Source organism: Chiloscyllium punctatum, chromosome 6, assembly GCF_047496795.1.
Source record: "Chiloscyllium punctatum isolate Juve2018m chromosome 6, sChiPun1.3, whole genome shotgun sequence".
NCBI classification, from domain to species: domain Eukaryota; kingdom Metazoa; phylum Chordata; class Chondrichthyes; order Orectolobiformes; family Hemiscylliidae; genus Chiloscyllium; species Chiloscyllium punctatum.
In genome coordinates this window covers 10,675,535-10,702,820 of record NC_092744.1, presented here as the reverse complement: position 1 = coordinate 10,702,820, position 27,286 = coordinate 10,675,535, and the positions used below count along the sequence as shown (strand labels likewise).

The 27,286-nt window shown below is 38.6% G+C and overlaps 2 long non-coding RNA genes across 5 annotated transcripts in view; one reads left to right on the top strand and one right to left on the bottom strand.

Moving 5' to 3' along the window:
- LOC140478706 (uncharacterized) overlaps nt 1-27,286 on the top strand; it is a 501,292-nt gene that overhangs the window by 45,565 nt on the left and 428,441 nt on the right. The gene's annotated exons all lie outside the window — the stretch shown is intronic.
- The window catches only part of LOC140478711 (uncharacterized), a 77,851-nt gene continuing 66,482 nt past the window's right edge, over nt 15,918-27,286 (bottom strand). Inside the window, exon 2 of the long non-coding RNA XR_011960854.1 lies at nt 15,918-16,224. This is a non-coding gene — a long non-coding RNA (uncharacterized lncRNA). The remainder of the gene's footprint in view (nt 16,225-27,286) is intronic.

Sequence of the window (27,286 nt, the reverse complement as noted above, 5' to 3'; positions counted from 1 at the left end):
TGTGTCCTGGATTTTCTTTGGAACATGTTGTCAATTCTGTTGAAGAAAATCTTCATAAATCTGTTTAATTTGTCACTTCTACATAAAAGCCAGAGGGATGCCTATCTCAGTGTAATGCAATGTATTTCCAGCAGTTTGTTATTTTAGTTAGGCTGCAACTTAATGTGTAAAATGCATTAAAGCTCTAAGAAGATCTGTGCTAGACTAAATGGCCTCCTTTTGAGCTGTAAATGATTATGAATCTAAGAGCTTTATTCTTTTCGAATCAGTCTAATATAATGTCAGATCTAATGATTTAAATAATTTGTTAAACCAAATGTCTGATGATATGGTCATTACTAAATTGTTATCTGTAGATGTTGCACCCATATTCACATGTGTACAAATATGTAGGCAGGAGGAAATAGAGGTCACAGATGTAATTGTCTTCAATCCAAATAAGTTTGCTGAATTGATGACTCTGCTTTTAATTAAAGTCACTTTCTATCTTAGAAAACATGTAAGAGAAAGCATCAAAGGTTCACTTTAAGATCACATCAAAGGACAAAAACATTGTAGCATTTAAATGTAATGGCAGGTGCACAAGAGGGGGGCCAGGTCATCTCAGGGTGGTCGAGGGAAGACTGCCAAAAGGCCATTCTGTCCAGAGATGCTTTTATCTCTCAGGGATGGCAAAGACCCTGGGTTAGAAAGAGTTTCAACACTGATTAGAAGCAGTGGACTTCAAGGCTCTCTGGTTTCAGCATAACCCAGCATGGAGGCTGTTGCTATGCTTCCTACCAACAGGAACATCTGGGTAACAGAGAAAGGAAACTCATGACAGTGTCACAGAACACTAGGCTGTCAATGTAATTCTCAAGCAGCAGTGTCCAAGAATGTTCAAATTATCAGGTCAAAGGAGCTTCAAAGGATTGCGAGGTGACCAATGTAAAAAAAGTTGTGATCAACAAGAACACTAGGGAGGAAACAGTGACACTGCAGAAAGACCTACTGCTCAGGAAGAATACCAACCATTCAGAGACAAGAAAAAGACAAGAAAAGAAAGACCTTATCTTTCCCTCAATAAATAAACAGATGTCTCAATTTTCTGACTCTTCCTACCCTGCCCCCTCCCCATTGTGAGAGATAAATACGTACCTGGGACTGATGATATGCCGACAGTGCTGATAAAACATATATAAAACCCCAAGGATGCTATTATAAAATATTAGTGTGCTCAGTTCTCATTTGGAGTTAGATTTAACTGTTGTTTTATGGGGCTGCTCTGAATTGAATATATACATAATTGCTTTTCCATTTTCTTTGGTAATTTTGTCCTTTCCCTCCTCTTGTTTGTTAGTAATTCCCCCTGGTTAGTTTTTGTTTCACTTTGAGCTCCATTTCTTAATTGAGTAACTGACTGAATGGCTAAGGCCATGTATATCTTGGTCCCAGGCTACAACAATTTCTTTTTTGATGTTAGCCATTTATTTTTAAAGCAACCCTTCACATTGTGCTAAGGAGCCACCAACAGGAGGGATATGCCATACAAATTACCACTGTCTTTGATCATTTGTAGGTTTGTTTGATAGTTTTGGCTTGCATCATTAAAATGCCAGGGTATCAGAGGCTGTGCACTAAATTAGGTAAATGAGATTAGTGTAGTATGGTGTTTGTTAGTTAGTATAGCTATGATGGGCCAAAGGACCTGTTTCTATGCTGTGCGATTCTATGACTCTTGAAGTAAGATTTCTATCTAATTTTGTTTTTCCTTACCTTATCCCGACAATGCTGAAACCAATTATGCAGGAAATAGTACAGAATATGTTACTGCAAAACACTTCTTTGGAATTAACTGAGTAAAGTATACAGTCTGAAAGTAGTGGAAAACAAATTTGGGGCTAACATTAGAAGACTTTCACTAACGCAATCGGTGACCTTCAAGTAAGATGAACCTCTGGCTCATCCAGTGGGAGTGAAAGCCCTGGAGTCCTTTACAAAGCACACAGGTACTGAAATGAGAAACTGCAGAGTATTTTTGAATAATGAACAGGGGCAAATCAAATGACATCCAACATCATTTTTGACTCATGAATAATACTTGGATATTTCTCCGGCCTGTGTCCTTTAGTATCAGGCCAGGGAGTCGATTTACCTTCACCTGATGTTGAATAGAATTACAATCATTGAATCTCCTAACACCATCATTGACCAGAATCCATACTGGATAAGCCATGGGTGGGATGCAATGGTCTTTTGGTGTTATTGCTAGACTATTATTGCAGACACCCCAGGTAATCATGTGGGGACCTGGGTTTGATCCTGACAGTGGAATTTGAATTCAATAAAAATCACAAATAAGAGTCTAATGATGACTATGAAATGATTGTTGATTGTCAAGGAAAAGTCCATCTGGTTCACTTGTCTCCTTTAGGAAAGAAAATTACCTCTAACCTGTAGCACCACAGCAAAGTAGCTAACTCTTACCTGTTATTTTGGCAATTAGGGATGGGCAATAAATGCTGACCCAGGCATTGATGGCTATATTCCATGAATAAACTAAAAAAAAACTTAAGTGTCTGACTAACCCAAGCCGTCCATAAGGCACAAGTGAAGAGCATGATGGAATGTGATACTTTATACTTAAGTAGATTATTGTAGTTCCAACAACACGTAGGAAACAACTTATTTGATTGATATGCCATTCGCCATTTTAAATATGAATTCCCCATATCACTGCTCACAGTACCTGCAGTATCACTGGTTCAAAATCCTGTCTCAAACAGCATGAACAGTGTCATCATGGATTACAAGGATTCAAAAAGGTTACCAATTTTGAGGAATGGGAAAATAAGCGTTGACCTAGATGGGGAAAATCCACATCCCATGAATTAAAACTTTTTTCACTCAGAGGGTGGTGGGGGTCTGGAATGCATTGCCAGGGAGGATAGTTGAGGAGGGTAACATTAACTTCTAAAAAGTACGTGAATAAGTATTTGATGTGTGTTAATTTTCAAGGCTATAGACCAAGTGCTAGACAGTGGGGTTGGTGTAGATTTAGATCTGGCAGACTCGATTGGTTGAAGGGTCTCTTCTGTGCTACACAATTCTATGAAAGAACAACAAAACTGTACCCAATAAGCAGCATTTTATTAAAATCAGAAATACGCTCATTTAGATGTTGCTGTGTGCATTATATAACTTTGCCCTTTCAAAATCCTTATTACCATGTTCAGATCCTTAATTTATTATGGATTCTGTGGTCAACAGTGTCACTGCTTTCACCTCTAATCTCATCATCATCAGTGCACTATGCTCTAGGACAGTCTCTGGATGATTTTCACCTTTCCAAACATTAATTTGAATCAGGTACCAAGCCAAGTGGATCACCAGGAAGCCAAAAAGAGTGAAGTTATTGAGCACGATAAGCAACTAAGCATATCCAGAATTCTGACAGGGGAACAAAGCGTGATGAATTAGAACAATACAGCACAGAACAGGCCCTTCGGCCCACGATGTTGTGCCGAACTTCTATCCTAGATTAAGCACCCATCCATGTACCTATCTAAATGCCGCTTAAAGGTCGCCAATGAATCTGACTCTACCACTCCCACGGGCAGCGCATTCCATGCCCCCACCACTCTCTGGGTGAAGAACCCACCCCTGACATCTCCCCTATACCTTCCACCCTTCACCTTAAATTTATGTCCCCTTGTAACACTCTGTTGTACCCGGGGAAAAAGTTTCTGACTGTCTACTCTATCTATTCCTCTGATCATCTTATAAACCTCTATCAAGTCACCCCTCATCCTTCGCCGTTCCAACGAGAAAAGGCCGAGAACTCTCAACCTATCCTCGTACGACCTACTCTCCATTCCAGGCAACATCCTGGTAAATCTTCTCTGCACCCTCTCCAAAGCTTCCACATCTTTCCTAAAGTGAGGCGACCAGAACTGCACACAGTACTCCAAATGTGGCCTAACCAAAGTCCTGTACAGCTGCAACATCACCTCACGACTCTTGAATTCAATCCCTCTGCTAATGAACGATAATACTCCATAGGCCTTCTTACAAACTCTATCCACCTGAGTGGCAACCTTCAAAGATCTATGTACATAGACCCCAAGATCCCTCTGTTCCTCCACCTGACCAAGAACCCTACCATTAACCCTGTATTCCGCATTCTTATTTGTTCTTCCAAAATGGACAACTTCACACTTGGCAGGGTTGAACTCCATCTGCCACTCCTCAGCCCAGCTCTGCATCATATCTAAGTCCCTCTGCAGCCGACAACAGCCCTCCTCACTGTCCACAACTCCAGCTATCTTTGTGCTGGAATTATAGCCTTTTAATCTTTCACTTTATGAGTTAAAAAAGGAAGTAACTTAAATATTCAGACATATTTTAGTTTTTAAAGTATATCATAAATTAACTTTATGAACATTATTGCATAACAAATAAATGTAGATGTCCTATCTCAGGGCTTCCCAAAGTGGGGATTGAGAGACATGGTGAGCCAAGAGCTGAAAGTTTGGGTTGTAAACTCTAACATAATAGTTGCTGAACCTATTTCTCCTCCTCCAATTGGTCCTCACCACTTGCCCCTCCACTTGTTGAGATGCTGTAATAGTTTCCAAGCCTAAAAAAGATGCACAGCAGGAAAAACTTTGGGAAACATGATTTTATCATTAGGAAAACTTAACTTTGCACAAATATAACATTACTTTTCTGAGCCAGAGAATGTTTCCAGTATTTTCTCCAATTTTGTATCATTAATAGGTATGAAACTTTGCAGAGTTTTTGATGGCAGTGTTACTTATATAAAAGGGAAGACTCACATCAATTCAGTGATTATTTTAACAGCTTGCAGGGTCTTCAAAACACTTTGCAGTGGAGCAAAGAATCACAGCAATAACTTTTGAATTTTTAAGCTTAACTCTGCATGTGCAAATGCCAGAAGTTGCTGTCAGTTTCAGAATGGAATGACAGTGAAGCCTGATAGGTTTATCATCATTAGAGTGACAATATTCAGGTTTTTTTCTCTCCAAATAATTCTTGGTTTGGAAGCATATTGCAAGGCTGACAAGTTAGAGCAAATGCAAGAATTGGAACAATCTGAGTTAAAACAGTAAGTAAAATAGAAAACAGTTTAAATTTTGTGTAGAATCCTATAGCGGTCTCAGTGATGAGGACTGTGGCAACATGTCTGGCAGAATTGAGCAACAAGTGCAGTGAGGCCAATATTGACGTCAAGATCACCTTACTCCACCTTTTATGCTTTTCACAAATGATCTGTTGACATTCTTATAAAGCAAAGGCAAGAATAAATTTACCTCATCAATATTCACTGTCCTATCTTACCAAAATTGTCAAATAAGATCGACATCAGGAAAGCTCAACAAGGAAATCAGAATGGGCATTTCATGGATTTTCTGCTTGCTTGAAACAAACTCGATGATGGCAACTGGGCAATAGCATTGTAGATACAATCACATGCACCCCACATCCAGAGACATTGGCACCCAGGAAGAGGAAGTCCCACCTGTTCACTACACCATCTAACAGGACCTCCAGGTCCCCTGTCTGGGCAAATTCCAGCAATCATCCAGGGCATCTCCAGCTAGCTGTTCATGTCTGCGTGCACAAGGGCTTTTAAAATTGGTATGGGTGCAAGGGATTGTGGTGAATTCTGGGATATCCCTGTGGCAGTGTACAGGGCACAGTAAGAGAGGATGGAATTCAGATGTGATATATGTAGAGGGGCGGAATGGCAATTGGTGCAAACATTGGTGAGGAAACCCACTTCACAAAACTCAATGAGACTTGCACTCACTGTAAAAACAAACATAAGATTCAGCCCATTGTGTTCATTCCTGGATTTTTGCCATGTTTTGTTCTCCAGTAAAAATAAGAAGAATGTTATTTCTCATCATCAGCAGATAGGATTGCAATTGCCACTCACTGCCCATGAAATAATCCTCAGTATTACCGAAAGCACAAAAATGCTCAATATATTAATAAGATTATACTGCCTGCTATTCGAACACAGGCTTTAAACCACTTATTTTAAAAGGGTCAGTATATCTATTTATACAGTGGACTCTATACTGTTCAAATGACTATTTTGAATGCATCAAACATTTGCCCACTAATATTGACAACAATCATTTTTAGATTTACCTCATGAATAGGACATGCTAACAGTGCTCAAAGTTATGTTTAGTTCCTTTTTTGTGATTCCCCTAAACCATGTACTATTCTACAACATGAAGGGAAGAAAAAAAGAGTCTTCCTCAAGGCTGGTAAACTCATAGCATAACAATGGTATTGACAGGAAATTATTTCATTTCAAGAACATAAGGAACAAGGGAAGAGTAGGGAGCACAGTGCCCTGAGCTTGCATGGAAATTCAAAAAAGCTCCTGTACCTAATCACCAGACCCTGTGATTCCCTTAATGTTCAAAAATCTATCAATCACAGTCCTATATATATTTAGTGACTGAGCATCTACAGCCCTCAGGGATATACAATTCAAAAAATTCACAATCCTGGAACACTGTGTATAGCTGCAGGTCTTACATTGTAGGAAGGATGTGAACGCATTGGAAAGAGTGCAGAAGCAATTTTAAAGGATGGTTCCAGAGATGAGAAACTTCAGTGGTGAGAACAGATGGTGGTGAAGAAGGCAAATAGCACATTGACCTTCATAGTGAGAGGACTTAAGGACAGCAGCAGAGATGTCTTACAATTTGCAATCTATTGCAATGTATCTAAGACTTCCTATCGATTGTGAAGATCTGTAAAGGAATCTTCAGTGTGAATGACTCAAGGAGTTTGACACTGTTCTAGAATGAGTAGTTCACTTTCATCCCTTCCAGTTACTCAATGTCTGACTTCTTCTTTGCTGAATTGATGGATTCCAGGAATTTGGCCTGTTCATCATAAATTGAAACTGTAGATCATACTTGTGCTCTTCTCAAAATTTTAGCCACATGATGTACTGATAGCATCCATCTTCTCTTCTGTTTTTTTACAAAAATCTAGGGACCTAAAATGCGATGTAATACAAATTATGTTGTTTTCTTATTCATTCATGGGATATGGGCTTCACTGGCCAGTCAGCACTTATTGCCCAGAGGGTAGTTAAGAGTCAACCACATTGCTACAGGTCTGGAGTCACATGTAGGCCAGATCAGGTACAGATGGCAATTTCATTCGTGAACCAGATGGGTTTTTATGACAATCAACAATGGTTTCAAGACTTTTAATTCAGGTTTTTATTGAATTCAAATTCCACCACCTGCCATGGCAGGGTTTGACCCAGGTCCCCAGAACAATAGCTGGTTCTCTGGATTAATAGTCTAGCGATCATACCACTAGGCCATTGTCTTCCCAAACTGCTTTGGGCAACAGAATTTAGGGATTTATATGATTTATAATGGGGGTAAGTTCCTTTATTTTGTGTATGTAGAGGCTTGGTGTGTCACTGAGTTTGCAACAACACAGGCTGAAGTAAAGCAAAGTTAATTGCAAAGTGTAGAATTTAATGAAGTTATATTTATGCTAACATTGACATTGAACTATTGATCAAGTGATCTTGAGCTGTACACTGTACATAGGTGGCAGTGGACATGTGTAGAAGACCATTGACTCTGGGCAGAAGCCCACAGTAACAATCCATTGTCTTCATCACTTTTAGTGGAACGTGACTTCAAATCTGTGGTGTAACAATGACACTTATAAAAGAAAAATTAGCATAAAATATCCTCAAAGGTTAATCTAGTAGATTTGATGAAGGAAACATGGAAGTGTTACAGTGCAGAAGAAGGCCGTTAAATGAGCATCATTACCTCCTGCCAACCTTCTGCTTTTCCTCAAAATCTTGCACATTAATTTTATCCAAGCAACTGTCCACTTTCCTCTTGAATGACTCAATCGAACCTGCCTCTGTCACTCTTCCAGGCATTATATTCCGTGCCCTAGCTACTCCCTGTGTGGGAAAAAAAAGTTTTTCCATACCTCATCTTTCATTCTTTTGCAAATCACTTTAAATCTATGCCCTCTTGTTCTCGTTCCTTTTGCAAGTGGAACAATTTCTCCCTACCTACTCTATCCAGCTCTCTCATGATTTTGATTTTGGAAAAAAAAATGAAATAAAGTTAACAGAGCAGGAAGCTTTTATTTTAGGAAATATATAGATGGGTTTTCATTTGCTGTTTTGGTGTAGTCTGTTTAGGGCTACATCGCTTCTAAGAATTTTACTATAATTTTTAATGGCGCAACTTCATTTAATAAGCAAGTGGAGTTTTCCTGAAAATGAGATATGCAGTCTGTCACATGATTGGTGGAGAGAGGTTTCTTGTACAACAGCGCTCTGTGTTCACTGATATATTCACTTTCCCCTATATATTACAGGAAGAAACTGCACATGGGAGGTTTGTTTTGCACTGAAACCTTTGACTTTTAGAATGACTTATCATAAAATACATACATTAAACATGAATACTAATGGGATACCATTGAAAAATTTTCCTAATGATTCACTTACATATTAGAAAGTAAATGATTTGTGATAGTACACATAGACCATCCAAAGGTTTCAGATGATGATTTTTAACATGGATATATGGAACATGAATACTGCACTATCCATGTAACATAAGAAACAGGCTCAATAATGCAATCAGATGATTAAAAGAACATTACCTGAGTCGAGAGAGCTACCGAATGAGCTGTGCTAAATTGGATGATTTCTGGTTTGTGATTAATTGAACTTCTAAACCATATTTTAACATGCTTTGTTTTTCTGTCCCCAGTCATCTCGTATTATTAAAGAGAAATTTCGTATATCTCTCCTGGAGTCCAATTAAGGATTTGCATCATGACTAGATTTTTCACTTTAATTACTGTATATGAAGTAGGTTTTGACTTATTTCGTTATTTATCAAACTATGTAGAAGAAACAGAATTCATCAAATAAACAGATATCTGTGGCTATAATTGCAGCATACACTGAATGTGCAGAAAGAAAATATGAGACTCCAAATTTCATCACATTGTACATAATAAACATCTGAATAATTAAAACGTACATAAATCACAACAGTAGTAATAATAATAGAAGACCCCTTTGATTGATTGACACATTACAGATTGTCACCTGATTCACACATTTTCTCATGAATTCAGATTTTGTGTTGAATCAGATCAACAATAGACCACAATGTCCTGTTCTTTCTCAAGTTGTCAAACTCAATACAGGATGAATCTAGTTCCCGATTAAAAACAGAACACAGTAGCAAATTAAATGAAAACAACAGCACTACGTTGTCTTCTGCATCTGGTTCTGTTAACTCATATTTCAGATCATTCTCTACCAATGAGGAATTACACTGTTAAATTACACTGTTTTTACTATACCTAAAAATAGGGCCTAAAGGAATCAATGTTATAGACAATTTTTTGTACACAAATATGTATGTGTTTTAATGCAAGCTCCTGCACACATATTGCAAGTGCATCATATGTAGTTTCATATATAAGCGCATGAATTAAACAAATATGTAGATGACGAGGATCTGGGTGAATGCAACTAAATATTTATTTTAAACTGATTCCACCAACATGGATCAATGAAGAATGAGATTTATAGGACAAATAATGTGTAGTTGAAATTTCAGCATTACTCACAACAACACCTATATGTAATGAATTTTTGCATTTTCCCAAGGCATAAGGCAGGGTTGCCTATGGGTTACTCATTATAGGAACCCTCTAAATTCAATAATGAATGGTTGATCCACCACGCTAGTTTTATACAGAGAATCGGACAACCAACTTTGGTTTCCCTTGTCTCATCAAAATAGTTACCTATTTTAGTAAGATATCTTAGTGATTCCCCTGCTATCCTGCAAATTAATTCTTTTCAAGGCGGTACATTGGAGAATGTGCAATAAAGATGAATGAGTATGAATTCAGGGATAGGTGACTTCAGTTACAGAGGCAGATTAGAGAAGTTGGATCTGTTTACCCATGGAAGAGAGATAGCTGAAATGAGATTTGATAGACATATTCAAAATTATAAGGGGTCTGAAAAACTCATGAAATGGTCAAGAATGAGATTACAGAGGCACAAAAGTTTTGGCATAACAAGCAATCGTGATTTGAGGATAAATTTATTCAGTCAGTGAACGGTTAAGAATGCATTGTCTGAGAATGTGGCAAAAGTATGCTCAATTGATACGTTCAAAAGGAAATTTGACTGTTAAATGTGAGGGAAGAATGTACAGGTAGCAAGGGGATGGCTGGGGAATGGTATTAAATAAATTGTTCAATTAGAGAGCCAGCATAGGTTGATAGGCCGAATCGCCTCCTTTTGCACTGTAACAATTCTGTGCTGCTGAGATTTGTCTGATTGCCTTTGAAAATCTGACATGAATCACTTCATATTTTGGGCATTCTAAATTTTAACAATCCTCTGTGTGAAGAAATTTCTCCTAATTTGTCCCATCTAACTCTTTCACCAATTATTTTAATTCTATGGCATCTGTTTTTAAACCCAATTATGAATGGAAAGAGTTTCTCCCTGTTTGCTGTAAAGACCATTATTTTGACAACTGCTATTAACTCTGTGCTTCACCTTCAATGTGCTATGGTTAAACACCATCTTCTCCACATATGTGACCTTTATGGCTGGTCACACCTTCATTAACCCTCTCAGCACCATCTCCCAGACATTGCATATTTGTTAAAGTGCCATGCTTATAATTATCCACGTTACTCCTACTGAGGTCAAACCAGAGATTTGTAAAAGCTTTCTATAACAGTTTTGGTTTTGTATTTGACATCCCAAGATACTGAGTCAAGTATTGCATATGCTTCCTTCAACATTTCTCAATATTTGTCAACTTCAACAATTTGTGGAAGTGTATTTCTGAGTCCTCTGTTCTTGCAACTTCTTTGAATCAAAAGCATTTAGATTATTTTGCCTCTCCTTATTTATTATGTATCAAATTGCACCTTTTGGCTGTCTGCCCATTTAAACAGTCTAAATTCTTATGAATTATACTCCTATGATGTTCACTAATGGTCAAGTATTGCCTTGGCAATCAATTTCAAAATTGCCTTCTCTAAACCCAAGTTCATGTCCTTATCTTGACATCTGAATGTTCTGCTGGATGGGAGCCCCAGTCAGAAAAGTGCCCGTTCCTCACAGATCTCCACCTCCCATCCCTTCACCAACGTGTACCCAAGTTCCCACCATTTAGTTTCCAAGTAAGTCCAGCAACAAGTTTAAATCTACCCTAATTTATGTTGTTAGCTTTCCATTCATATGTCCCATGGCAACAGTAGATATTAAGGTATCAGTTTTAATTATGACATCTGAAAATGCTTGACTTTGCAAATTTTTAATAAAATTTTACCATTTGTGTCACAGCCAATGACTCTAATTCCAATCTGTAACCACTAGATGGCAGTAAAAAGCACATTTCCTTCACTTGTTTCCTTCAATCCACCATTTTCTTCCAGTAATTATAATTTTTAATTAAGTTAAGCTTTAAAAGCACTTTTCATAGAAAACAAACAATTGAATATCTTGACAATGACATGATTATACTTAATCAATAATGGTCATTTGTACCTTTTAATGCCTTCACTAAAAACTAGAATTCAAGGTCTCAGCTTTTTCCCTGAGCATCGATTGCACATGTTTTACCATCTAATAGTTGAGAGGAAACCTTTAACTGCACATGTGCATTCTGAGCTTAGGCAACTTGAAGAACTTCCAGAATGCCGGATTGCATTCTCAGCATGCAAAAGTATCAGATCTCTTGAGAAAAGTGACAAGTTGCAGAATATGCTCGAATACTAACTGAGCATTGCACGCTGCAGAAATCTCCAGCGTGTGATCAAACTGCCAAGAGAAACTGATATTAGGCCCTCCAGCATTGAGGATTTAAAAGTTCCTTTGCTATTTTATCAGAAGAATTTTCAAAAAGAAATATTGGATTGATGTGGAGTTGGAAAGATTTTATGGGAGGTTACCATTGACCACAAACAGAACTGGACTAACTACGTAAATATAATGGCTACAAGAGCAGATCAGATTCTAGGAATACTGCATCAAGTAACTGACTCCACAAAGTCTGTCCATCATCCACCAGGCACAAGTCAGGAGTGCGATGGAATGCTCCCCATTTGCCTGGATGAGACCAACTTCATCAACACTCAAGACATTTGTCACCATCCAGGACAAAGCACCCTATTTGATTGCACCACATCCCACAAGTATCCACTCTCTCCCCTCTACTGCTCAGTAGCAGCAGTGTGTACTATCTACAAAACCTGCTGCAGAAATTCACCCAAGATCTTTGGATAGTACCTTCCAAATTCATGACTACTTCCATCTAGAAGGATAAGGACAGCAGGTATATGGGAACACCACCATCTGCAAGTTCTCCTTCTTGCCACTTACCATCCTGACTTAGAAATATATTGTCATTCCTTAAGTGTCCTGTGTCAAGTTTCTGGAATTCCTTCGTTAATGGCATTGTTGGTCTGTCTACGACACATGGACAGCAGCGATTCAAGAAGGCAGGTCACCACTCACCTCGTGTAGGGATGGGCAATAAATGCTGGCCAGCCACATCCCATTAGTGAATATAAAAGCTCAGTGAAGATGGTGGCAGGATCTGGATGGGGAATACTCACTTCAATTTTCCATTGATTGCATTTTCAATGGTAGGGAAATAAGCCAGCATGTGCACAGGCAAGAAACTCAAACTCAGCAGGCCTATTTGAACCAGATATTATTTTGGATATAGCAAGTTGGCCGGATTTCACCATGACTCCAAAGCCCCCAGAGCGTGAATTATACAATTTAAGATACAGTTCACCCAGACGTTTGGACTCAAAAGGACCCAGAAGGACTCCTGTTCTCAACCTCTCCCCTTGCCTGAGGTGTAGTGACCCTGAGGTAGAGCTCACCACATCATCTCTCTCTCTCTCTCTTTGTCTATCTCTGGTGAGGCAGTAGATCTTTGGTCCTTGGGAACTATGGTGACCTTTACTCAGACTTATCCCTACCTGAATTTCCAAGCATTTCAATTCAGGAAAATGATATATTTAAAGATATACAGCTCAATGATGCTTTATCACTATGAGACAAACACCTCATTACACTAAAAGCAAACATAAAGATTGTCGAGAGAGATACATTTGTTTTTTTAAATTGATTTTAGTTATTTCTGTGAAGTTAAGAAATCTAGACACTTTAGCCTTAACCTTCAGTGTGGGAGTCACGTATTTATGGAGTAGATATAAATTTTCATGAAAGGTTGCTATAGTCTGTTTAACTGTGACTTTATTTTTTAATCTCGGTATTATGTTTTGCACTGGGAAATGTTCACCATCTGAATTCGGAGCAGGCAACCATGTTGAATTTTTTTGTATTTATAAATCCTCAACAGAAAGGACAATAGCAAAAACAAAAAAAAAGAAATCTATTAAAATTCTCAAATCTTGCAAAGTGCTGCATACTCTCTTTTTAGACTGTGATTGTTAAGGAAAAAAAAACCTCTATTTACTGTCAATGGGTGTAACTTTTATTGAAGTAATTTCAGTAGAGTAACTTGTTGAAAATTAAATGAGGGCTAATTATTATGAATGAAAGCAAATTACTGCGGATGCTGGAATCTGAAACCAAAAGAGAAAATGCTGGAAAATTTCAGCAGGTCTGGCAGCATCTGTAAGGAGAGAAAAGAGTTGACATTTTAAGTCTAACTGACCCTTTGTCAAATTATTATGAATGCTTGGCTGCGCTTCAAAATCTACAATAGCAACAGTATTCACTGTTTGCTTGACAGTTGAAAGGGTCTTTTAAAAAATTAGACATATGGAAGAGCTTGTTTGTTTACATCAGATTTAACTGCTTGAGGAGATTTAAAACCTTTGAAGTTTATGGGATTATTTTAACCAACAATTCTGAATAGCAAAGGCTTTTTAAATGCTTTGAAGTTTATTTTATTTTCCTTGTGCATGTCTTTTGAGATCTGTCTCTGGCAGATACTGTTGAATGGCTCTCTTGCTGACTTGGAGTACGTGTGAGGGGTCTTGAGGCTGTCATTTTGGGAAATATGGATAAACAAAGGAGTCGAGGTGTCCTTCTCCACCAGTCAATGGAAGTAGATGGACAGGTGGTGCAAGCAATTAGGAAGGTAAATGATGTATTGGTCTTCATGGCAAGAAGATTTGAGTCCAGAGGTAAGGATGCCTAATTACAGTCATACTACAGACTTGGTGAGACTGAGCAATAGTGTGTTGCATTCAGCTTTGGTCTCCTAAACTAAGAAAGAAAATGCATGCTATATAGACAGAGTGCAGTGAAAGTTTGTTGGGGTATATGAGGAGAGATTTGTTTGACTAGTCGTATGCGCACTAGAGTTTAGAAGGATGAGAGGTGATCTGATTGACTTTGATAAAATTCTAAGAGGGCTGGACTGCAGGGAGGATGTTTCCTTTGGTCGGAGAGTCTAAAACCAAGTGACACAGTCTCAGGATATGGGGTAGACCATTAGGACTCAGATGAGGAAATATTCTTCATTCAAAGTGTAGTGAATCTGTGAAATTCATTATTACAGAAAGCTGTGGAGGCAAGTCACTGAATATATTCATGAAAGAGATTTTAGAATTTAAAGGCAACAAGGGGGTATAGGAGAAAGCAGGAGTATAACATTGTGCTGGAGCATTAGTCATGGTCATGTTGAATGATGAAGCAGGTTTGAATAGCTTACTCCTGCTCCTAGCTTCTATGTTTCTTTGGTCTCCTTAGACTTTGACATATGGCCATTGGGTTGAAGCACATGCAAAATGCTTGTGGTGTAAACCTCTGGAAAATGGTTTAAGTTAGACAATGATGTAGCATAGAGTTGTACAGATACATAGGTAAAAACAATGACTGCAGATGCTGGAAACCAGATTCTGGATTAGTGGTGCTGGAAGAGCACAGCAGTTCAGGCAGCATCCAAGGAGCAGCAAAATCAACGTTTCGGGCAAAAGCCCTTCATCAGGAATAAAGGCAGAGAACCTGAAGCATGGAGAGATAAGCTAGAGGAGGGTGGGGGTGGGGAGAAAGTAGCATAGCGAGTTTGTTTCACGACATGGTTGAAGAGCTTCAGGGCGGAGGAAATGACCTGGGAGTTGCAGTGGGAGAGGGACTCCCTGAGATTCTTGTAGAGAGAGGAGGAAAATGTCCACTCCATTGACTATTCAGTGTTGGGAAATGTAACGGCTGCATGGCTGAGATTGTCAAGAACTTTGGGAACAACATGGAAATTCAGAAGTTACAGTCCGTGATTCTGTATTATGCACAGTTGTATTTCATCTCCATTCTCTTAGGAATGTACTTCCTAAATAACCAGTGAGGAAGGGTCACTCAACCTGAAACATTAACTCTGATTTCTCTCCACAGATGCTGCTAGATCTGCTGAGCTTTTCCTGCAATTTCTGTTTTTGTTGTTAATGAATTGAGCTTCTACTCTTACCCTGATAGACCCTTGAAAAAGTTATATCTTTCTGAATGAACTATAACTGGCATAATGAGTTCATAATTGATGCCCAGCAGCCTCTCTGATGCTTGGAGATAGTGAGGACTGCAAGTACTGGAAAGTCAAAGTCGATAATGTGTGGAGCCGGAAAAAGCACCGCAGGTCAAGCAGCATCAGAGGAGCAGGAGTGTAGATGTTTCAGGCAGGGCTCTTCATCAGGACTCCAACCTGAAACCTCGGCTCTCCTGCTCCTCTAGGGCTGCTTGACCTGTTGTGCTTTCTCCAGCTCCACACTTTATTGCCTCTCTGATGCTATAAAGCTAATGCAAATTTTGCCATCACATTTTAGTTACTAAACATAATAACCAATGAAAAGTGAAAATAAACATGGTATTCAGTGTTTTAAACTCCCATCTTTACTGTCTATGAGAATATTTCAATGAGATGTCTGTTTGATGACATTTCTGCTGCTTAATGACTGAGGATTCTCTGACTTGGAATCAGATTGACACCACGCCAGTGAGCATGTTCGAACCTTGTGAAGTTTTGAATTCAGCAGTGAGCACTATTGCTTCACCATCGACTACAGGACCCGGCCCCTTGTATTTTTAGTGATATAATTACATCAGATGTTGCAGATATGAAACAAAATGTTGTTGATACTGAAGATCTGAAACCAAAACAGAAACTTCGGCAGCATCTGTGGAGAGAAAAACACAGTTAATATTTCGAGTCCAGTGACTCTTTATCAGAACTGAAAGCAGTGTTTCTAGATATGGAAAACATCAATACCAAATGTTACATAAAAATTTACTAATGCTTGATGGTATTAATAGACCCACAACCTCACATTTCTCTTGTTTCGGTGTGATAAAGTGAAGCATGTTTTTTCAATTCCTCAAGACATTTTTGTTTTCTGAAGTTGGGAAGCTCTTATACAATATTCAATCTTTCCTGCTTTTCAAAGATTTGGCAGATCATCAGAAAGGTCCTTTCAACCAAGGGCTAGTGAGATATAAAGTGGATATACTCTCTGCACCTCTATCACTGATACTTCATACTGATGGGAGTGGGCAGCACTAGCTGTTCCTTTGTTCTTTGTTCGTAGCCCTGTTTTTGCTACTGCTGATTCACGGGATGATTAGCAAGTTTGCAGATGACTCTAAGATTGGTGGAATAGCAGATAGTGAAGGGGTCTGTCAAAGAATGCAGCAGAATATAGATGGATTGGAGAGTTGGGCAGAGAAATGGAAGATGGAGTTCAATCCAAGGAAATGCGAGGTGATGAATTTTGGAAGATCCAATTTTAGGGTGAACTATATGGTAAATGGAAAAGCCTTGGGGAAAATTGAGGTACAGAGAGATCTGGGTGTTCAGGTCCATTATACCCTGAAGATGGCAATGCAGGTCAGCAGAGTAGTCAAGAAGGTGTACGACATTCTTTCCTTCATCAGACGGGGTATTGAGTATAAGAGTTGGCAGGCCATGTTACTGTTGTATAAGACTTTGGTTCAGCCACATTTGGAATACTGTGTACAGTTTTGGTCACCACATTACCAAAAGGATGTGGAAGCTTTGCAGAAGGTACAGAGGAGGTTCACCAGGATGTTGCCTGGTTTGGAGGGTGCTAGTTATGAAGAGAGGTTGAGTAGATTAGGATTATTTTCATTAGAAAGATGGAAGTTGAGGGGGGACCTGATTGGCATTTACAAAATCATGAGAGGTATGGACAGGGTGGATAGCAAGAAGCATTTTTCCCAGAGTGGGCGACTCAATCACTAGGGATCATGAGTTCAAGGTGAGAGGGAAATATGCATGGAAAGTTCTTTATGCAAAGGGTGGTCGGGGTCTGGAATGCATTGCCAGCAGAGGTGCTACAGGCAGGTACGATCGTGTCATTTAAGATGTATCTAGACAGATAGATGAAGGGAGCAGAGGAATTCAGATCCTTGGAAAATAGCCGACAGGTTTGGATAGAGCATCTGGATCAGAGCAGGCTTGGAGGCCCAAAGGGCCTGTTCCTGTGCTGTAATATTCTTTGGTCTTTGTTCTTTGATTGGAAGAAGTCATTCAAGCTGTAACTTTGCTAAGGGTTAATAACCAAAACTGAAAAGAGTTCGAAAACATACTGCCCTCAAAAAGCTGTTGACTAGGCCCGATATGGAAGCTGATGTTAATAGTAATTTTTGAGAAAGGTTATTAAGCATTAGCAATAAAATGCTCACCTTCTCAATCTCTCCCCTTGTTTTATGTTTGGTGACCCTTAAGTTAAAACACTACCAATTTTTTCTCTTGAATGAGAGAACAGCCCAATAGTCCTTTCGGACTATGGCAACTTTAGCTTTTAAGCGTGAAGGGGCCAAGGAGATGGAGTTAGGATGTAAATAATCCATGATCTGATTGAAAATCAAAACATGCTCAGGGATTTTAATGTCCTCCCAATTCTACTTTCCTATGTTCTTAAGAAAATCAGTGAAATATTGTAGCATCATGTCGTTAAAAAGATAATCCTTTTCCTTGCTTGATATGTCTGAATTTTGAAGTTGGTGACATTTAAACATAAATGCAAAAAAAGCTGAAGAAGTGTCTCAATTATGTCTACAAAAGTATTTGAAGTGGTATTATTACTCCAATGCAAGTTATTAAACATGCACAATTCTTAAAATTGCGAAGTAGCAGTATTCTTCAAGAACTTCATAACTATACTGGCTTGTACCACAGAAGATATTGTTTATGCATTGTTTTCCATTCTGCCCCATTATCTGGCCATATATCATTCGCAGTGCAAACTTTTAGTGTGTTCCGTTTGTATTTTTGTCACAAGATCATGTTATTATGTTCTCTATTTACTAATACGGTAACCTGCAAAACAATTTACCAGACAGACTGCCCTTTTAAACACTTAAGTGTAATTTTTCAGTCCTGCAATTAAAGATAATGGGTTGCTTCTGCTAGTCTCTCCTAACCTTTTTTTGAATAAATGAATGCAGAACTCCATAAACACTGGGACAATCCTCGGATTTTTTTTTAAAAAAGATACGACTGTGATCACTAATACATTTCCAAAATGCAGCCTGCGTAGGTCATCAAAAGGAACATCTGAGTCTTTCTATAATTAGCACCTGAAGAACATATATTTTCAAAGGCAATTTCTGTGTGACTAACAATGACTGCAGCTGCTGCTGGGTGTTCGAAGGCAAGATGTTAAAAGCTTTGATGGACGTTTCGGCTACTAATTGGTCAATGTAGCAATTCTTCTCTTGTACACATGATCACCATACAAGATTTATTCTCATTCATGTTACAGCTACCGCTGTACAGATATAGACTTCGCTACCGTGTACTCGTAATATAATGAGCTGCAATCTGGTAAATAAGCATCACAAAATCAAGCAACATAGCAATGTTATTTTTGGCATAAAATATTTCACTTTGGAGTAGCAGATGCATAGTTGATTCTAACAGAAAGCACTTTGCTGGATCATGGGGAAAGATCAAGGTGGGACTGCGGTCTAACTGGGCACCTCTTGCAAAGAACCAGCAGATGCAATAGACCATATAGTCTCCTTCTGTGCTGTGCAATTCTATGATTCAACTAACTTCATTATGAAGTCTGATAGAATAACTATAAAGGCTTCCAGAATGAATCTCACTGTTAACTGATTGCAACACTGATATAACTTTAATGGTTATAGAAAATCTCAGCATGATGGCAGGTTCTGGGAGTTTTAGCTTGTATAGGCAACAACAGGCACATTGTTGATACAGAAGGTACAATAGAATTCATCAGATGTTTTCCTGATTCATTCTGATGTCCACACATCAGCAGATGTGCAATATGTTTTTAATCAATTATGCTGGGGAGAACTCTTTCCCTGACCTAGTACAGTGTACCATTACAACTGGTATTAATCCATCTCAGTGTGTCAAATAAACTTTCTTCACTGCATTTTGTGCTATTGAATTTAAGAGATGCTGTTTGACATTTTGGATCCTAAATATCAATATAAGATTCTGTGCATGTATCTTCAAAACCAGTATTTCATTTGTTACTGGTGTCAATGTTCATCGTATCCCCAAACAATGCATCATGTATGATCTCCAAGATCTGTTGCAGCCCATCAAGGTTACTTCTATAGTTTATCGCTCTTTTATGACACCTACTCCTGAGAAAAACCAAAACAGCAATATTGTGAGAACACCTTCCAAACCACGTTGACTTAGATTAACATCCTTTAGGGAAGGCAATCTGCTGTTCTTAATCAGTCTGGCTCACATATGCTTCCAGATGAAGCAATGTGATTCATTTGAAACCTCAGGCCAAAATGATTATCAGGCCATTAGCAGTCAGGCAAAAGGCAAGGTTGAAGCTTTTGAAACCAGCTCCAGCTAGAAGTTTTGATTAGATGATCCACATTGGCCACATCCTGAGCCTTCCAGATTTGCAACATGATAAAATTCAAACAATTTGATTCATTATTTAGAAATGGCTGAAGGCTCTCAATCTGCATAGGTACTGAAAATAACTCAGCTGCAGTGTTTTGTGCTTCAGAACTAACTGTACCTTGTTGAAATGTTCAGTACAAGATGCAGCACCAGTATCTATTAACGATACCGGAAATTGTCCAGGTAGGTCCTATCCCAAAACAGCAGGACAAATCGAACCCTGACAACTATTTCCTCGTCAGTCTACTCCCAATTATCAATAAAATGATGGAAATAGTTATCAACAGTGATATCAAACAGCATTCACTGAGCAATAATCTGCTCACTGAAGCTTAACTTGTTTTCAGCAAGAGCTACATAGCTTCATACGTTAAGGAGACTTTGTCCAGAATTTGACAAACAGATGAATTCCAGAGGGTAGATGGGAATGATGGCCGTTGACATCAAAGCAGCATTTAAATTAGTTTGGTATCAAGGATACCTGAAGCTCTACACTGGTTTGATTCAAATCTAGAACATTTATTTTAGCTACGGGATATCACTGTCAGAGTGTCTCAGGGCAGTGTCCAAGAACCAAGCATCTCCATTGTTTCAATAAGTCTCCTTCCTGACATAATGGGGATGTTCATTGATAGTGGCACCATTTTGAGCATCATTCACAATGTTCAGATGCTGAGTCAGTCCATGCCACCATGCCCTGAGCAATGATCATCTCCAACAGGAGAGAATTTGACTATTTCTCCTTGACATGTATTGCTTAAACTTCTCATGTCATCATAGAGTTATAGAGCTGTACAGCACAGAAATAGGCCCTTCAATTCAACCTGTCATGCACACTGGGTTTACTAAGCTGGACTAGTCCCATTTTCCTGCATTTGTCTCGCATCCTTCTAAACCATTACTATCCAATTACTCGTCCAAATGTCTTTTAAATTGTATCCACCTAAACCACTTCCTCTGGCAGCTATTTAGCAGAAACTTAAATTGACCAGCCTTGTAAAAACTGTGACTTCTGAGCAGGTCAGGGGCTTGGAATTCTGAGGTGAGTGATTCATCTTCTGGCTCCTCAAAACCTGCCCAGCATCTATGAAGACTTATCAGGGGTATAATGAAATATTCTCCATTTGCCTAGGTAAGACCAACTCTAATAACTGTCATGAAGCCAAGCCACCACTCAGGAAATCAACCCACTCAATCAGCACTATGTCCACAAAACTTAATTCCTTTCATCATTAGCATACAGCGACAGCTGTGTATTCCATCTACAAGTTGTGTTACAATAACTTGACAAGTCTCTTTCTGCAGCACCTGTTAAGATCACGATCAATACCATCTAAAGCAACAAAGGAAGCAGACACATGGAATCAACACCACTTGCAAGCCATCTTCAAGGTCATTATGCATTCCTGAGATTGAATTACATCTTTGTTCCTGGCTGGGTCATAAACTTCAAACTCCCTTCCAGAAGTACAATGGCTGTACCTATACTGTATGGAACCAACAATTCAAGAAGAAGGTTTATCAACACCTTGTGAAAAACAATTAGGAATGGGCAATGAATATTGACCTTGTGACTGACACTCACAAAAAGTGATTGATTAAAACATAACCAGTTTTCCTTAGAATTCTCTGTCAAACATAATTTTACTATAAATTCTGAGTCCTATGATCTTGTCCCACTGATGAAGAAGCAGCCCTCTGGAAGCTTGGACTTCCAAGTAAACCTGTTGGATTTTAACCTGATGTTGTGTGAGTTTTAACTTTAAAAACCATTGTTGGACTATTATCACATTAAGGACTACAGCAGTTTAAGTCCTAGGCCTATTATGACCTCATCAAATTAGCGTTAAATGTAATCTTAATTGTCTCTCCTATCATCTGATTAGTAAAAAACATAATGGGGATTACTATGTCAGAGGTAGTTTTTGCTCTTTGCATTCGTAATCATGTGGAACTGCGTAAGTATATTTTACATTGAGCTCTTGTAACTGACAAACAGAAAAAAAAACTTCCCAACAGTGATTCTATGCTGGGTTCCCACTGAGTTCTTCTTCCAGATGAAGGGAGAATATACAGCCCTGAGCTCCCTATTTCTTCCAATCTATTCATCCTACTTTGCATTCTTTCCACTGAGGAATTATTTTACAACTATTTATACAAGTAGATTTGAGAACCTTTATAGCAAAACAAGACATTGACTATAAACCTTTAAGTCTACTGAAAATTCTACACATTGTGAAATCAAATTCCATTCAAGGAAGTGTGTAAATAAAATGGGAAGTGATACTTGGAATTTGTGAATTTATCAAGTTTCATTGTTCTACAGGTTCATGGACATTGCTGTGTTTTATTCTGGAGAAATAATCATCATAGCGGACCCTGAGATCTACGTACACTCCCAAACAGAAAGAAATTAGAGCAGGTTGAGCTATATTGCAGTGAGACATTCTGAGGTTAAACCTGAGACTGTGATAGCAGTAAAATATAGACTATGAATTTTAAAATTCCATTGTGAGACTTTTCATGGACCAAGATGACTAAATCCAAAGACGAATAATGATAGAAATTGAATGCAGTGGTCTCCTAACTGCGAATTGAGGCAAGTTTTGTGAAACCAATGTGAGATAAACAATACCATTGAGCTGTTATGATCCTAGCTGATGGCTTAATTGATTACAATTTTTCTTTTAATTTTTATTAATGAGATACTCAGACACAGAAACATAGCCACATGAAGCTGTAGAGATCCTTTCACGAAACAACATTAGTTTAAGACACAAAAGACAAAATAACTATCTAGATTTATAACAGTTTAGAAAAATCATAAAACACACAGCAAAATAAAGCCTTCACCTATTTCCAAATACCTTAAAAATACAAAGATTCAAGCCCAGATAAGTGACTGCTCTATATGGAATTTTTAGTATTTACTCATCTGATTGTCCACATTTCTCTTCCTATGGATTGTGGAGCTTTCTTACGTGAATGCCAACAACAGAGCTTAGATTTTCTCAGCTTCTAAGAATGAACAGATTTCTAAATGAACTATTCTGGTCTGGAACCTGCAGAAACTCCAGGCTAGAGGCCTGGAATGGAGCGGAGATGGTTGTTGGACTGGGAACTGATGTGGGTGGTCAGCAGCTTGAAAGGCCAGTCAGACCACATGTGGAAATCCCTGGGCAGATTATCTGTAATGTTTATCTATAATTTGTTTACTTGACTGCAATGTTTATCCATTTAACTTACATCTTATTTTTTAACTTATACAATTAACCACTGTAGGGCAATATAACTTTCTTCTTCTTTATGTCTCTATTTTGTATCTAAGATTTGTACCTCATAGAATGTCATACAACCCCTACAGTGTAGAAACAGGCCATTTGACCCAAGTCCACACCGACCCTTCACAGAGTATCCCACCCACACCTCCTCCCTTATCCTGTTACTCGACAGTTCCCCTGACTAATGCAGCTATTCTATACACCCATGAACACTATGGGCAATTTAGCATGGCCAATTCACCTAAGCTGCACATCTTTGGACTATGGGAGGAAACCAGAGCACCCAGAGGAAACCCACGCAGACACAGGGAGAATGTGCAAACCCCACACAGTCGCCTGAGGCTGGAATCAAACCCAGGTCCCTGGTGCTGTGAGGCAGCAGTGCTAACCACTGAGCTACCATGCCTAGGTAACCACCTAGGTACATTGTACCTAAGAAGATGCCATGTGGGGCAAGATTGTAAACTTTTCACTGTCCACCTGTACTTCTGTACTTGAGTACACATGGCAATAAACCTAGTTCCAAACTAAACTTTTCTACTGAAGTAACTGTGATATCCCTGAACTGCCCTGAAATACCGTAAGCAGTAAAATTACATTGGCTTCTGACCCCAGTTAGGTGTCCTCTGAACTGCCTTAAAAACTTTCAATCTCTGGATTTTCTAAAGTAAAATCAATCCCTGGTTATCCTGAACTGAAAACAAGACAATAACTTTCAATGTTTGCCCAAATGTCACCACAGTATAGTCAATTTTCCATTACCACACAATAAGTATCCACAATCACTTGCTTTCTCTGTGGAATGTAGGATTTAGTGACTGTTCCAAAAGGACTCTTTAGTTTGTATGTGTTGAGAAAAAAAAACCTTCAAAACATTAACCAATGCTCATATGCCACTATTTTGGAATCCTAACTCCAAAAATGATATAACTTATACATATTTCATCACAGGCTGAAATAACCATTTTGAATAATAGGCACTGAAACTCAGTCAAACAGGACGATGTACTTGATTCCTATCTCCTTTTCAAATATTTAGACAAAAGTCATTTGTGAATTATCCAGCTTACAAGAAAACTATTAAGCTAAACATGGGAATACAAAAATGAATCGAATTTCAGCAGCTGCTTTCAACAACAATATGGAAAAAAGAAATGTGTATAACAGCTAGGACCAAAAGTTTCCCTCTCTTCCTTCCCATTATCTTGTAAACAGCACCAGGGTGAAAAGAAAACTGAAGAAATTGGTATTCACTGACAAATCAGGAGTATTTATAATTTTTGCTTACACTGAGGACATTAGTCACAAATTAAACCATTGTAGCCTTATGTCATCATCTAACAACTCTGATACTCTAAGGACTTTTCAACTTGCTTGACTTTTTAAAACTCTATGCTTATATTTGTTTGTGTGTTTGATGTTAGTATTTTATTTTTCTCTGGGTCAGTAAGTAATAATATTCTTCCTTCACTTGAGAGAACTTTGGAATTTACTCTTTCATTTTCAGTACCATATATTTTAATTGAAGTGTGATAGCTGAGTTCGAAAAGGAATAATAATGTGTTTTACTATTATTGGAAGAGAGTTAAAAAGAGTGGAGCTAATCTCCCCTCTTCACTTGCCTATAATAGACTTCATAATTTGTCTGAAGTCAGTACATTGCTGTGATTTGCCCCTTCTCTTCGAAAGGTATTCTCTCATGCTGGTGTATAGTCCCACACATGAAAGCAGAGCTCCAGTACCTGAAGTGAAGAGATGTCAAGGTCACATATCCTTACAATTGACAGCTTGAATCAAACTGCATGTTTCTTTTGTTTTCATTATAGGCAGAGGTCAAACTGTGGCTGAAAATCCCAAAATAAAAATGTCCACTTTCAGACATGGTTCTGTAATTGAGCAGCACAGAAACAGAGGACTTGGGGGCAGGAGTAGTCCATTTAGCTGTTCAATCCTCCTGTCTGATTCAATAAGGTCATGACTAATCTGGTTATGATCATTATTCCATTTTCTTGTCTTTCCCATTACATTTGACTCCTTTCTGTATCAAAAATATACTTCTGATCTGAATAAATTCAATGGCTCAGCCATTGTCATGGGAAAAAAAATCCTCATCCTAAAAAGGAAGAACTCTTAATTGTTAGACTCTGTTCCTAAGCTGTAGTCTTGCTCTCAAGAGGATGTGCTTTTTAATCTGCCCTATCAAATCTCTTAAGGGTCTTACATGATTTAACATGATCACCCTCATTCTTGTGAACTCATTGGTAATAAGCCTGATCTGTTCATATGATGGGTTCCTTCTCCCAACAATGAGTCAAGTAAATCTTCTCTGAAATGCCTGTAATGACATTTTCAGATAAACACATGCTGAACAACCCTGAGCATGCTCATAGTTTGACAGAGAATCAATGCGGAAGCTGGGAATCAGAAACCAAATCAGAAATTGCAGGAGAAGCTCAGCTGCTCTGACAGCATCTGTCGAGAGAAAGCAGAGATAATGCTTTGGGTCTAATGACCTTTCTTCAGAACTGTGTTTAACTTCAGCTTTCTCTCTACAGATGCTGCCAGACCAGCTGAGTTTCTCCTGCAATTTCTGATTTTTCAGCTCATAGCATGGCTAATCACTGCTTGCCAGAAGCAGCGTACTTTAATCTGTAGGAAATTGTTCAAGGAAAAGGAATATGTTCAATCCTTGTGTGTTTTTTTAATTAACCAGGAGCTTGGTAGTCTCTAGTCATCCATGGCTTTCTCTACGTCAATGCTTTGGCCAATCAGAGTTGACATACCAAACAATCAGTATTATTTTCACTTACAGTATAAACTGTTGAAATCGTTGACATTTTTGCACATTTTCTAATGAATGCAAGATAAATAGTTTTGGGATTCTCTTTCTTTTTGGCAATATTCAATTTCTCAATTGTTGTGTTGCAGCTTTATAAAAGTTTTATTAGGCCACACTTGGACTGCTGCATTCAATTCTGGTTGCCACATTGCAGGAAGGATGTGGAGGCTTTGCAGAGGGTGCAGAAGAGGTTTACCAGGATGCTGCCTGGATTAGAGGGTATGAGCTATAAGGAGAGGCTGAGGGAGACTTGAATGAAGTCTATGAAATTGTGAGATGCATAGATAGGGTTGACGGTCAGAATCTTTTTCCCAAAGTTGGGATGTCTAAAACTAGGAGGCATGCATTTAAGGTGAGAAGGGGAAGGTTCAAAGGAGATGTGAGGGGTAGGTGTTTTACACAGAGAGTGGTAGGAGAGTGGTACGTGCTGCCAGGGGTGGTGGTGGAGGCAGATATGATAGAAGTGTTTAAAGCACTTTTAGATAAGTACATGGATATGTAAAGAATGGAGGGATATGGATCAAGGGCAGGCAGAAGGGATTAGTTTAATTTGGCATTATGCTTGGCACAACATCATGGGCTGAATGGCCTGTTCCTGTGCTGTACTTATCTATGTTCTATGTTCTGCACCAATAGATCTCAGATTATTATTCACATGACTATGAGCATCATTAAGCAACACAATCACAGTTGACTGTAGTTCTCATTTTACCCAATGTCATTTGTGCACAGTTTCTAACTTAGTGTGCTTAGCTTCCATGGGTGAAATCTTTTCGGAGAATGAGCACCATGGACTATAATGAGATTTCTAGGGAAAAAAAGCACAGAGAACTCCAACGCTGTCTATCTATCGGGAACAATTTGCTGCATCTCTTTGCAATTTGCTGAGTGGTAAGATGATTTTCTCAATTGGTAGTTAGTAATGTGATTATTAAACAATAATCCTCCTTAATTGACAATGAGACTCATTAATATTCAGTTTTGAAAAGCACCAAGTGATCTTGATGTTGAGAATTATTGATGTGGAAGTTTGAGTGGGGGTTTCCTGGTGACTGCAGCTACAAAATGCCCCCATGTTGCCTCTATCTCAGGGCATGATCCATGGGAACCAGTGTTCAAGGATGTTAAGTTTTTTGTGAAGATCTATAGCTTGGGTTGTGGATGAGGTGTTTGGTTAGTTCGCTGTTCGCAGATAC